This window comes from Calidris pugnax, unplaced genomic scaffold (genome assembly GCF_001431845.1).
Source record: "Calidris pugnax isolate Ruff unplaced genomic scaffold, ASM143184v1 scaffold178, whole genome shotgun sequence".
NCBI lineage: Eukaryota > Metazoa > Chordata > Aves > Charadriiformes > Scolopacidae > Calidris > Calidris pugnax.
Genome location: NW_015090986.1, coordinates 5,204,874 through 5,218,175, shown reverse-complemented (window position 1 = coordinate 5,218,175; position 13,302 = coordinate 5,204,874).

Sequence of the window (13,302 nt, the reverse complement as noted above, 5' to 3'; positions counted from 1 at the left end):
CCCTTGCTCAGTTTAGCATTAGTCACTGTGATTACATTAAGCCAAATCTCTGTGTCTTGCTCTTCCCTACTTGCCCAAGCTGTTGCTTTAGTTGACTTCAGGTGCTTTAGTTATGTTTTAGATCCATATGGCTTTTCAAAAGGGAAGCATTTCTGATCTGTTGGAAATGGCAGTTTGAAAACACTGTGTATATTAATTGTTCTTTATTAAATGATGTTTTCTTCACAATAAGTTAGATAGTTGTATATTATGTGCCAGAATAATTTTACATTAAATTTTTTGCACTAAAATGTCTTTAATGATTATATCTGGAGAAAAAGAGGAACAAAACGAAAAGAAGTGCAAGCTGTTTAGACACTACATCCAATTTTCAAAAAAAGGTTATGTTAGAAACTTCAAGAGGACTTAGACTATGAAAGACTTAGGACCCTTTTGAAAATGGGACTTAGACCTATCCATACAGCCCAAAGTAAAGCACTGCAAAAAGTGCTTCACGTGTCTTTGGTAGTCAAAGGAGAGTGCTGTTCTAACATAGACAATCTGTTTTCAGTGTCTGGGCTAACTTATACAGAGACATTTCAGATGTCCTTACACAGCAACACAGTATGCTGGAGAACACACGTTTTGAAACGCCTTCGTGCCATACTCTGACAGGTGAAATGTTGCTTAGACAAAATCATTTTGCCCCAGAACAAATGGACAAACATTCTGGGTTTTGGTTTTGATATGTTTTATTCTGGGGGTTGGTTTTATTTAAAAAAATTATTTTCCTATACACATTTTACCCAAGCTAATGGAATATGAAACAAACCCCTGCATTCATTTTATTCTGCAGCTTTTAACTAATTTATTTGGTACAGTACCTGCATTTCCTAATCATAAATACAAATTTCCTTCCATGCAAATGAGGGGAAGTGTTCTGATTGACTTAAATGGCAACACAGGGAGGTCATATATTACACAGATGGTTTTTAGGAGCACTAGGTCTGATTCTCTTTCTTATTCACGGCTAAGATTAAGGGAAGAATGCTGCAGGTATTTACCATAGCAGTTGAGAATATGAAACGAAGAAGAAAACAGTAAATGTGAATTGTGTGAGAACTTAAGGAAAACAGAAGTATTTTCTTTTTTGTTTTTGAATAAAAACCAATATGCAGCTATGGTTACCAGATTGGTACTTTTAGCTCTGTGGATATATAAGTGTTAGGAAAAATAGGAAGCTTTTCTTCAGTAGTAAGGTCACATTTTATAAATACTACAAGGGGTTTTTTTTTTGTTTGTTTTCCCCATTGAAATTTTAGGAACACCTAGGATTTCATGTCTTAATGGTACAATGATTAAATACGTCAGATCTCTTTACATCGATTAGCAGTAAAATGACTGAAAGCTGCTTTCCCCTCCAATCTTGTAATCCAATGACTGCAATAACTCAGTGACATTCATCTTCCCCAAAACGTCTAGGATCCCAGATGCAGCTAAGTCCTTGCATTTTATTCCTTCCCCAGAAGTGCATTCTGTAGCAAAACAGGGATGACTACAACCTTAAGCGTTTTCACAGGCACAGCTCAAATGTTAAAAAAAAAAGCCTGTAATGGATGCTGATGCTGCAATCTGAAATCCCAAATAATAATAACTTGGACCAAGGGGTGCCCTTCTTAGACAGTTCTTGTTCATTTACCATTTCCCCTTCCTGGCCCCTTCTCTTTTATTGAAATTGCTGTAGTAGTAAGACCATGGCTCTTTGGAGATCTACCATTCATATTTGATGTTTCACGGAATCACGGAGTCACAGAATTGTCAGAGTTGGAAGGGACTTCTAAAGATCATCTGGTCCAACTCCCCTGCTAAAGCAGGAACACCTAGAGCACATTACTCAGGACTGCATCCATTTCTTTTACTTCATGTTGATTTCTTTGTGAGGTAGACAGGACCTCAGCCTGAAGTGAACCAGCATAATAGTGTTTTCACATATTTATACAAATACATGAATTTTTCTTGTAGCATCTTTACTAGGATAACATTTGCTTTAGGAATTACATGTTTTCATGAAACGTGTGACAACCCATGGAGAAAAGCCATAAACTTGCAACAGTATAGGGACAATGCAGTAGTATGCCATACCTGTAATTTGCCTGCTTCATTGTTCTCCATTTGTAGACACTGAGTATGAAGCAAATAAACCTGGGGAACAAATAAAATTGGCATAGGTTGACCAATAAGTCTTTACTGGCATGTGTAATTGTTTTTTGCCCTGGCTGAAAAGGTAAAGTGACCTCTGCCTCTCAAGAGACTTGACAGAGTTCTTAACTCTTTTCCTGCCTGTTATACTGTCATCTGCAGCTGACCAGCTTTTAGAGTCCCAGTGGGAGAAGCTTTGAAGTGTAGCACAGGGTTTTGGTGTGTTTTGGTTTTTTTTTCTGGCTCCTCATGTGTAAATTGGTATCAGGCAGCTGGCTTTTCTAGGACTCCAGAGAGTATAATTCTTTGACAAAGGGGAAATCAACTGCTATTTTTTCCTAACGCTTTAAAAACGCAAACCTCTCAGTCTGCAATCTAATCAAAACCTAAATGACCCTTGCAGATTAGATTTATTGGCTTGCTTTATACTTTATGACTTCTGACATTTTGTCAAAGAATACACAGTGCATACTTTCTTTCATAACTGTTAACAATGTTCTACTGATACCTGCCAAAAAGCAACAGGTGCATGAGCTGCCATTAATCTGCAGGGTGTTGTTCATTATTTATACATGTCCATTTTTAACTAAATGTTTCATGCCTCTTATTTTCACACTTCATGTCAAAAGGTGGCAGAACTCAGGCCTGCAAACTTTGGCAGGGAAGGTTAATCTCGCATAGTTTTTTCATGTATGAGTGCCCCTTAGCTTAATTTTAAACACCATTAGGCAACAGATCATTACTTATAAAACAGTTTCTTCCTAGTGGTTTCAGAGCTGACGGAAAGCACTGGTTCACCACTCTGGTGGGATGCAGCAGAACAAGTACAACTCATGCAACCGTAATGAGAATCACCACCCCATCATCACCTCCCATTCAGGATAACTTAGTATCGGTAATTTCTTCTCAGACAAGAATTCTGAAATGCAGCCAAATACTGGCCTAAGGCTCAAAAAAAAAAAAAAAAAAAAAAGAAGGATCCAAATGGAATTAATAAGGATGATTTTTTTTTGTGGACATGTGCCTAAAAAAACCTCTCCTTCAAGTCATTTAACATAGTCCGCTAAGGAATTATCAATTCTTAGTGACATTCTGTTGCTGTCAATTTACACTGGATTTAAATGGTTGCAAAAAGACATTCAATCTTCTCTCCCAGTACAAGAAAGAGTATTTTTGTGCACAAGGTTCAGAAGACCTAAAGTAAAGCCCTCTCTTTGCCACATATATAATTTGTAAAATGGGGAGAGTACTACTATTATTCTTTTCTTTCATCCTTTGTATTTTGTGTCTGCTCAGTTCCTGAGCTAACTAGAGATGCTCATGATTACTAAGGAGTTCTAACATAACCTGTGTGCTCTAATAGTATAAGCAATTAGTAGGGATTCTAAAAATAGTATTAAACTGATACTCATGCGTAACTACATTGTGTTGCTACCCTTATGCTTACCAGGGGTTTGTGCCTACCTTCTCTTTGAAGTAATTGGATTGACTTAAACTGGACCACCTATGGAATAATTACTCAATTACCTGATAAAAAATAAAAAAATCTGATCTTCAGCTAGCACTGACAGTTACAGATCATTACCAAACTAACCCAAAGAGGCACATGAATGTTATAGGTGCAATTTATATTATAGCATACCATACTATATACATACATATATCATATACATTTGCATATGTGTTTATGTACCTCTATATAAATAAATATAAATGGCATTGATGTCAGGAAACACAACAGTCATGAAATATAGTTGAATCATATTGGAGTTGTTTACAATATTTGACACTAACATATTGTAAAGGATTCTGTTACAGAAAATTGCATACACATAGATTTAAGCAACTGCTTTCAGCCACCTTTGAAAAGAGCGTTCTTCATGGGGTTTTTTGCTTCTACGTTAGTGTTGCTTAATGGCAGGAGAGTCACTGCTGCATGTTGTGCCTGGTTATTATGAATGATGCTACTAATTATGTTAATACTATAAACAATATAAACAGAAATATTTATGCCATCAGCTGTCAGTTTTGGTAGTCATACTCATAAATGAAAGTCAGGAAAAGAAAAGAGACATACTTTTTTGATTCCAGAGGTGTTCCTGGCTATTCAGAAATAATTATACTACTTGATGAACCATGGTACTGTCTGCTCTTGTCTTCCTGTTTGATTACAGATCAGATACTGAGACTTAATGGGTAAGTGATCTGCCAGTAAGCTTTCCTTCATGCTGTGTTTCAGAATGCATTTTAACAATTCATGTGATGAAATGCAGCTTTCTACCATATGCTGACATATCACAATGCAAGATGGTGAAGTGTCATAACCGACGCTTTGCAATGTGATCTGCCACCCATGAAATGAAATGCTTCAGAAAAACAACATGCCAGTTCTGAAATAAACTCTGACTCCAGTATGTACTGTAGCCAGTAGACTGTGTAAAATGCCTTAAAGTTATCCATAGATTGCTCAGCTCTTCTGCCAATATAAAACTAACAGTCTAATTTTAGATCTATATTGGAAAGAATGCAGTTAACCTTACAACACTGCAGCACTACACTAGGAAGATTTTATTGTCCACTATAGCAAATGCTGACTTTTGACTTTTATAAGGTTATTTATTAAGATATGCAGTTACCTCCCAGTACACACAATTTCTATGTGGCCATGAATGGAGAGCAAAGGTCCTAGCATTTATTAAGCTGTGCTACAAATCAAATCTACTGAAATAGTCATAATGTATTCTGTTAGTAAACATAAAATATATATGCAATATTATGTCAGCCAGATTTTCACTGTAGTTCGCTACAGTGATCCTAAGTCAGCACTTAGAGAACGGGCAGCAGAAATGAAGGGTAACAGAGCTGATAAACTATAAGGAAACAGAAATGCTGTTTTTTATTCACAATTATGGTTTAATTGGAGAAATCTAGTCTGGCTGTACTTCTCCAGCCTGGGCATCTCCTTGTTGGGCATTGTCTTCCTGGTAAAGACACCAACATGTTACTTTAGATTGTTATTGTAAGTATTTAATATAGCATTGCATTCTTGGGGGGAGGAAGGAAGAAGGACTTTAGATGGATTAAAAATTTGCTGACCTCTCACCCATCTGTTGTGGTTTAACCCCAGCCAGCAACTAGGACCAAGCAGCTGCTTGCTCGGCTGGGATGGGGAAGAGAATCAGAAAAGAGAAAAAAAACTAATAGGTTGAGATAAAGACAGTTTAATAAGTAGAGAAACAGTTATGCCCACAAGCGAAACAAAACAAGGAATTCATTCATTGCTTCCCATTGGCAGGAAAATGTTCAGCCATTTCCAGGAGAGAAGGGCTCTATCATATGTAATGGTTACTTGGGAAGACAAGCACCATAACTCCGAACTCCAAATATTCCCCTCTTCCACCTTCTTCCCCCAGCTTTGCACTCTGAGTATGACACCATATGGCGTGGAATATTCCTTTTGTCAGCTGGGATCAGCTGTCCTGGCTGTGTCTCCAACCTTTTGTGCACTCCCAGCCCACCATACTGATAGGGCAGTATGAGAAGCAGGTTGTTGACTGCTTAGCAACAACGAAAACCACCGATGTTTTACGACACTATTTTAACCCCAAATCCAAAACGTAGCACTACAACAGCTGCTAGCAAGAATATCAACCCCATGCTTACCGAAACCATGACACCATCTTAGCTGGCATGTAATGTGTTTAGTGTGAAGACTGCTGAATTTGTTTCCTTGGAACAACAATCTCAAGTCACAGCAGGAGAGTCTCAAAATACCACAAAATTGCTGGAAAAATCAGAAGAGATAACTGTCTTCTGAGCAAACTCTAAGGATGGCTCATATGACAAATTAGCTGGTCACTGAGTAGCATGGCGTTAATTCTTGATATTTAGTTGGAAAATATTGAAATCAAATTTAGTTAAATCTTGACTACACAAGAAGAAGTAGATGCATTTCTCAATCCTAAAAGAGCAGTTATACCAGCCTCTTCAAATCCAGAAACATTTGCACTTATTAGTCTGAGCTAGTGTTCAGCAGCAAACATTGCCATCAAACCATCACAAAGATAGATGCCATTCTGGTCATGGTTCAAGGACACAGAAAGTCCACCTTGCCACTGACAGATTAGAAATCCTATCAGGATAATATCAATGTTTTCCATCCTTCTGGGGACACCGTCAGCTGATTTTGTCACTCAGGATGGGAGACAGTGGCACTACTAGAAACTGCCACGTAAATACCACACTATCAGTTTTGACAAAGACTTCAGTGTTGCGTGAAACACTAATCCAAGAATGATTATGTCAAGACTATCTGAGGTGGCCTCCTGCCTTCCATGGCATTATGGACGATACAGAATGATTACTTCTTGTGCTTAAGTACTTTGACATATTCTAGCTGAACAGACTAATGAGTAACTCTATGTGACCTTAAACCTCCCTGGCCTGTTATTCTGTTATGCCATTACTGTAAATTAATTGTTAATCTGTTAAAAGCTATGTTTTTTTATGAATATTTCAGTAAACTAATTGAAAAAAATTATTGTAGGTAAAAAACCCAAACAAAGTGTTGTTTCTTGGAAGAACAGACAAATGTTTCACTTATTAATTAGTTCTTTCTGATATTCTTCTAAAATCCCAGAAGAAAAGGTCATCCCTATGCCAAATACTGTTTGGACATGGATTTTTCATATTTTATTTTTTCATGCAGTCATATGAACAGTCAGAGTTAATTGTATACATTCACTAGTATCTCATAAATTATTTGTGCTGTCTTTCAAGAAACTATTGATCATAATTTTTCTTATGATTTCTAAGTCCTTTCCTCTGGCTTGAGTTCAGGCATAAAATACATAACAACATCTTCAACTAAATTCACTGAAATCTACAGCTATCTAATTTCTTTCCTCTTTTATATTAACTTTGCCATGAATGTTTACTGTCACTTTTTGTGAACGCAACTATGGTGTATGTGTATATTAGGCATACAAACATTTTTAAAACTTTTTCTCATTTGTCTTCTGTTCTTAACACATTGTTTCTGCCCAGAGAATAAAACACTGTGGACTAGTGCTTAGCAAAGAAAATTTAGTGAGATACATAAAATTGTCTTAACTGACTATTCTCTGAAAGAGATTTTAAGATAATTTCTATGCATGTAGCTGCAAACAGATATGAACTGGCCCTCCTTCAAGCCACAGCAATTGAAGCAATACAATTCAGGAAGGTGTACAGCTACATTGCTGAAGTACCAAGCTACCATTTCCTTCCTCTCCCAGGAAGACATACTGATGTCACGGAGGCATCATTTCTCACTGACCTTCCTGGTGTTCTTATCATTGATAGCATTTAAGTCGGCTGCACAACTTGCTTCAGTGATGTGAGGTCGTTATCAAGCTTAACAACAGTAGCCTGAGAAGATGTGTTGGGGTTTATTTGTTTGCTTTTTCTCCATTGAGTGCTCTTCTCTACCTTGTTCTCTACTTCCGAAAAAACAAATGACAAAGGAGCCACAGCTGTGATCCACCTCTGTGAACAGAAATACGCCTTTGACAAAAAAATGCTGCTCTAACTAAATTACAATAAAAAATCATGTGAATTAACATTAAACACACAGAGCAACTGACTTTCTCAGGGAATATATCTGAACCGCCTGAAGCATTGCCGACATTTTATCCCAGGCAATACTGGTGTGAAGTGGAACTGTGAGAAAGAGACGTGGTGACACTAAAAGTCACTTGCCTCCTGCAAGAAGCTGACTGTAACTTTTGTCTGGTTTTTGCTATGCCTAGTTCTAAAATTTTATTTTAAACCTCACATGGTCTTTTACAGAAATTAATATAGAACATTCTGCTCACAAAAAAGACCAGTGGTGTCATGAGTGTGCAAAACTATAGGAAAATGGTTTAGTAGCTGCTGCAGACTGTGGAAGACAGCAGAACACAGTATCAGAATATTTTCAGAGCTGTAAAAAAAAAAACTGAAACCAAAAAACCCCCACAAACCAAAAAAACCTACTCTGACTATCCTGTGGCTATCCTAGCAAGACGACAACATGAGGAGAAGCTCCCAGATGCTCCTCATTTTACAGAAAAGGTAAAGTCTCAAAAGACAGTTAACTTTAGCCTCCTAGTTACACTAACAAGCTAATGCTATGCTTTTACATGAAACAGGACAGGACCTTAGGAGGTCACTAGCTAACTGGAGATTACTAAGGCAACTGTACCCTTCCCAAAAAGGGTACCAAACCAGCTAAAGAAATCACAGATTCACAGAATCTCGGTGGTTGGAAGGGACCTCTGAGATCATCGAGTCCAATCACACAGCAAAAAGAAAACCAAACAAAAAAACCAAAAAACACCACACCCACAACAAACACCACACCACACAACACCCACCAACCAAGCCCCATACCAAAAGCACCACATTCAACACCCCACCACACCACAATAACCTTGGGCACTAGAGCATGCCCTGAAGAGCCACATCTACACGTTTCTTAAATACCTCCAGGGATGGTAACTCCACCACCTCCCTGGGCAGGCTGTTCCAGTGCCTGACCACTCTCTCAGTAAAGTAATTCTTCCTAACATCCGATCTAAACCTCCCCTGCCGCAACTTTAGACCATTTCCTCTGGTCCTGTCATTATTCACTTGGGAGAAAAGGCCAACATCCACCTTTCTACACCCTCCTTTCATGAGGGAATGAGGTCTCCCCTCAGCCTCCTCTTCTCCAAACTAAATATGCCCAGTTCCCTCAGCCTCTCTTCATATGACTTGTTCTCTAGACCCCTCACTAGCTTGATGACTCTTCCCTGGACACGCTCCAGCAGCTCAATGTCCTTCCTGTAGCAAGGGGCCCAGAACTGAACACAGTACTCAAGGTGAGGCCTCACCAGTGCTGAGTAGAGAGGCACGATCACTTCCCTACTCCTGTTGGCCACGCTATTCCTGATACAGGCCAGGATGCTGTTGGCCTTCTTGGCCACCTGGGCACACCGCTGGCTCATGTTAAGCTGGCTGTCCACCAACACTCCTATGTTGTTTTCTGCTGGGGAGCTTTCCAGACACTCTTCCCCAAGCCTGTAGCGTTGCCCGGGGTTGTTATGACCAAAATGCATGACCCAGCACTTGGCCTTATTAAACCTCATCCTGTTGGCCTTGGCCCATTCATCTGACCTCTGCAGATCCCTCTGCAGAGCTTTCCGACCCTCAAGCAGATCAACACTCTCACCTAGTTTGGTGTCATCTGCAAACTTACTGAGGGTGCACTCAATCCCCTCATCCAGATCATCAATAAGGATATTGAACAAGACTGGCCTCAAAACTGAGCCCTGAGGGACACCACTGGTCACCGGCCGCCAACCAGATCTAGCTCCATTAATCACAACTCGCTGGGTAAGGCCATCCCACCAGTTTTTTATCCATTGGAGGGTACACTTGTCTATGCCATGATTCTCCAGTTTCTCCAGGAGAACGCCATGGGGGACAGTGTCAAAGACCTTACCAAAGTCCAGGTAGACAATGTCCACAGCCTTCCCCTCATTGAGAAAGCGGGTCACATGGTCACAGAAAGTGATCAAGTTGCTCAGGCAGGACCTCCCTTTCATGAATCCATGCTGGGTGGCTCTGAGCCCCTGCCTGCCCTGCACTTGCCTTGAGAGCTCACTCAGGATGATCCTCTCCATGATCTTTCCCAGTACCGAGGTCAGGCTGACTGGCCTGTAGTTTCCTGGATCCTCATTTCAGTTCTTCTTGTAGATGGGTGTCACATTGGCCACCCTCCAGTCATCTGGTACCTCTCCTGTTGACCAGGATTGTTGATAGATAATGGAGAGAGACTCAGCGAGCTCCATTGCCAGCTCCCTTAGTGCCCTTGGGTGAATTCTATCCGTACCGAGGTCAGGCTGACTGGCCTGTAGTTTCCTGGATCCTCATTTCAGTTCTTCTTGTAGATGGGTGTCACATTGGCCACCCTCCAGTCATCTGGTACCTCTCCTGTTGACCAGGATTGTTGATAGATAATGGAGAGAGACTCAGCGAGCTCCATTGCCAGCTCCCTTAGTGCCCTTGGGTGAATTCTATCCGGCCCCATAGACTTATGCATGTCCGGGTGCATAAGCAAATCATTAACTACTTCCTCCTGGATTACAGGGGAGTCGTTCTGCTCTCCATCCTTATCTTCCAGCCCAGGAGGCTGAATACCCTGGGAGTAACTGGTCTGACTATTGAAGACAGAGGCAAAGAACACAAAGTATCTCAGCCTTCTCCTCGTCCTTGGTTGCAATGTTTCCCCCCACATCCAGTAAGGGATGGACATTCTCCCTGACTCTCTTTTTGTTGACGTACTTAGAGAAACTTTTTTTGTTGTCCTTTATATTAATGGCCAGGTTGAGTTCCAGCTGGGCTTTTGCCTTCCAATTTTTAGGAAGACCTAACAAGATCTCTGTACTCCTCCTGAGTTGCCTGTCCCCTCTTCCAAAGGTGGTAAACCTTCCTTTTTTTCTTGAGTCCCATCAAGAGCTCTTTGTTCATCCAGGCTGGACATTTTCCACGCCCTTTGATTCTGCGCCTCATGGGGACAGCCTGCTCCTGGGCCTTTAGGATTTCCCTCTTGAAGAGAGTCCAGCCTTCCTGGACTCCTTTGCCTCACAGGACTGTCTCCCAAGGGACTCTCCCAAACAGGGTTCTGAACAGGCTAAAGTCTGCTCTCCGGAAGTCCAAGGTGCAGGTTTTGCTAACCCGTTTCCTTACCTCTCTAAGAATAGAAAACTTAACCATTTCATGATCGCTAAGCCCAAGACGGCCTCCAACCTCCACATCTCCCACTAGCCCCTCTTTGTTTGTGAACAGTAGGTCAAGTAGGGACTCTCCCAAACAGGGTTCTGAACAGGCTAAAGTCTGCTCTCCGGAAGTCCAAGGTGCAGGTTTTGCTAACCCGTTTCCTTACCTCTCTAAGAATAGAAAACTTAACCATTTCATGATCGCTAAGCCCAAGACGGCCTCCAACCTCCACATCTCCCACTAGCCCCTCTTTGTTTGTGAACAGTAGGTCAAGTGAGGCACCTCCCCTGGTAGGCTCATCTACCAGTTGTGTCAGGAAGTTATCTGCCATACACTCAAGGAACCTCCTAGCCTGCCTGCTCTCTGCTGTGTTATATTTCCAGCAGATGTCCGGTAGGTTGAAGTCCCCAACCAGAACAAGGGCTGGCTTTTTCGAGACTGCAGCCAGCCGCTTATAGAATACTTCATCAACCTGCTCATCCTGGTTGGGTGGTCTATAACAGACTCCCAGCACAAAATCACCCTTGTTAGCCTTCCCTTTCACCCTTAACCATACACACTCAACTTCATCAACGCTGGAGTCTATTTCTGTGCAGTCAAAACACTCCCTAATGTACAAAGCCACACACACCCCTCTCCTGCCTTGCCTATTTCTTCTGAAGAGCTTGTAGCCACTCATTGCAGCATTCCAGTCATGACCATCATCCCACCACGTTTCTGTAATGGCAACTACGTCATAGCTGTCCTGCTGCACAATGGCTTCTAGCTCATCCTGTTTGTTGTCCGTGCTACGTGCATTAGTATAGATGCACATAAGTTGGGCTATTGATTTCATCCCCGTCCTTGGCCCTTTACCCCCAGGCCCATCACCAGCAGGCCTGGTTTTATCCCCTTCCCCCTTAACTTCTGTCTTAAAGCTCTGTCCATGAGCTTTATCAACTCCTGGCTTGGTACCCTTTTCCCCTTCTAGGAAAGGGTTTTCCCATTGTTCACTAGCAGGAATTTCTAAACGTCTGTCACTTTTCTCAGATGAAATGACAGAGTGAGAGTCCTCGCTAATGAAGCATTCTTCAAGTCCTGACATGCTTTCCTTAGGTTTAACCTTGACAGGCCCAGTTATCTCCCCTTTCCCCCTCATATCTAGTTTAAAGACTTGTTAATGAGCCCTGCTAACTCCTGCCCCAATATCCTTTTCCCCCTCTGGGACAGGTGTGTCCCACCTGCCACCAGTAGGCCAGGTGTCTCATGTAGCCGCCTATGTTGGAAAAAACCAAAGCCCTGCCTGTAACACCAGCCTCGAAGCCACAAGTTGATCTGTTGCCTCTTTCTATCAGTTTCCTTATTCATGGTTGCCACTGGCAGGATAGAAGAGAAGACAACTTGTGTTCCCGATCCCTTGAGCAGCTGCCCCAAGGCTCTAAAATCTCTTTTAATTGATTTTGGCCTCCTCTCACCCATTTCATCACTACCACCTGAAATATTAACAGGGGGTAATAATCACAGGGGCTTACTAAGTCTGGGAGTTTGTCCGTCACATCCCTGACCCATGCTCCAGGGAGGCAGCAGACTTCCTTGTGAAGTAGGTCAGGGCAGCATATTGGTCCCTCTGCCCCCCTCAGCAGAGAGTCACCCACTACTATTACCTTTCTCCTTTTCCTCTTGGGGCTTGTAGTGAAGTCAGGTCTGCAGTGACGCGTACTTTCTGACTGCTCTAATCTTTGTGTGCCATCCTCCTCTCCATCAACCAGTTCCTCCTGCAGGACTCCATACCTGTTCTGCAGGGGTAACTGGGAAGCTGGGGGAGCTTGGGAGGAAACTCACCTGCTTCTCCGAGCAGGGACCTGTTTCCATTCCCCCTCCTCTCTGAGATCTTTTCCTGTTGCTTCGTGACAAGAGGGGAGAGGGTCCTCTGATTTACATGCTTCCTCAATCATTCCCCTACTCTCAGGGAGTAGGCCCACCAGTTGGCTTGTCTTTCACACTCCCTAATGCTCCTCAGCCTCTCCACTTCGTCCTTTAGCTGGACCACCAGGTTGAGTAGATCATTCACCTGTTCACACCTGATACAAGTGTTGTCCCCGCTGCCCTCCACTACCAGCGCCAGGCTCCAGCACTCTTTGCAGCCAGAGGCCTGGACACCTATATGTTTGCATGGGACCTCCATCTGGGTGCCCACAGCTTTCCTAAAAACAGCCTTCCACCGGGTGGAAACCATAGTTGAGTCCCCGAGAGTGACTGCCCTTACCTTGTATGCTAATAGGGGCACACAACCCAGCAGTTGCACCCACTAGCTCTGGGTGCTAGTGCGCTCTGTGGGCAAGGACACAATAAACTGGGGGGGGG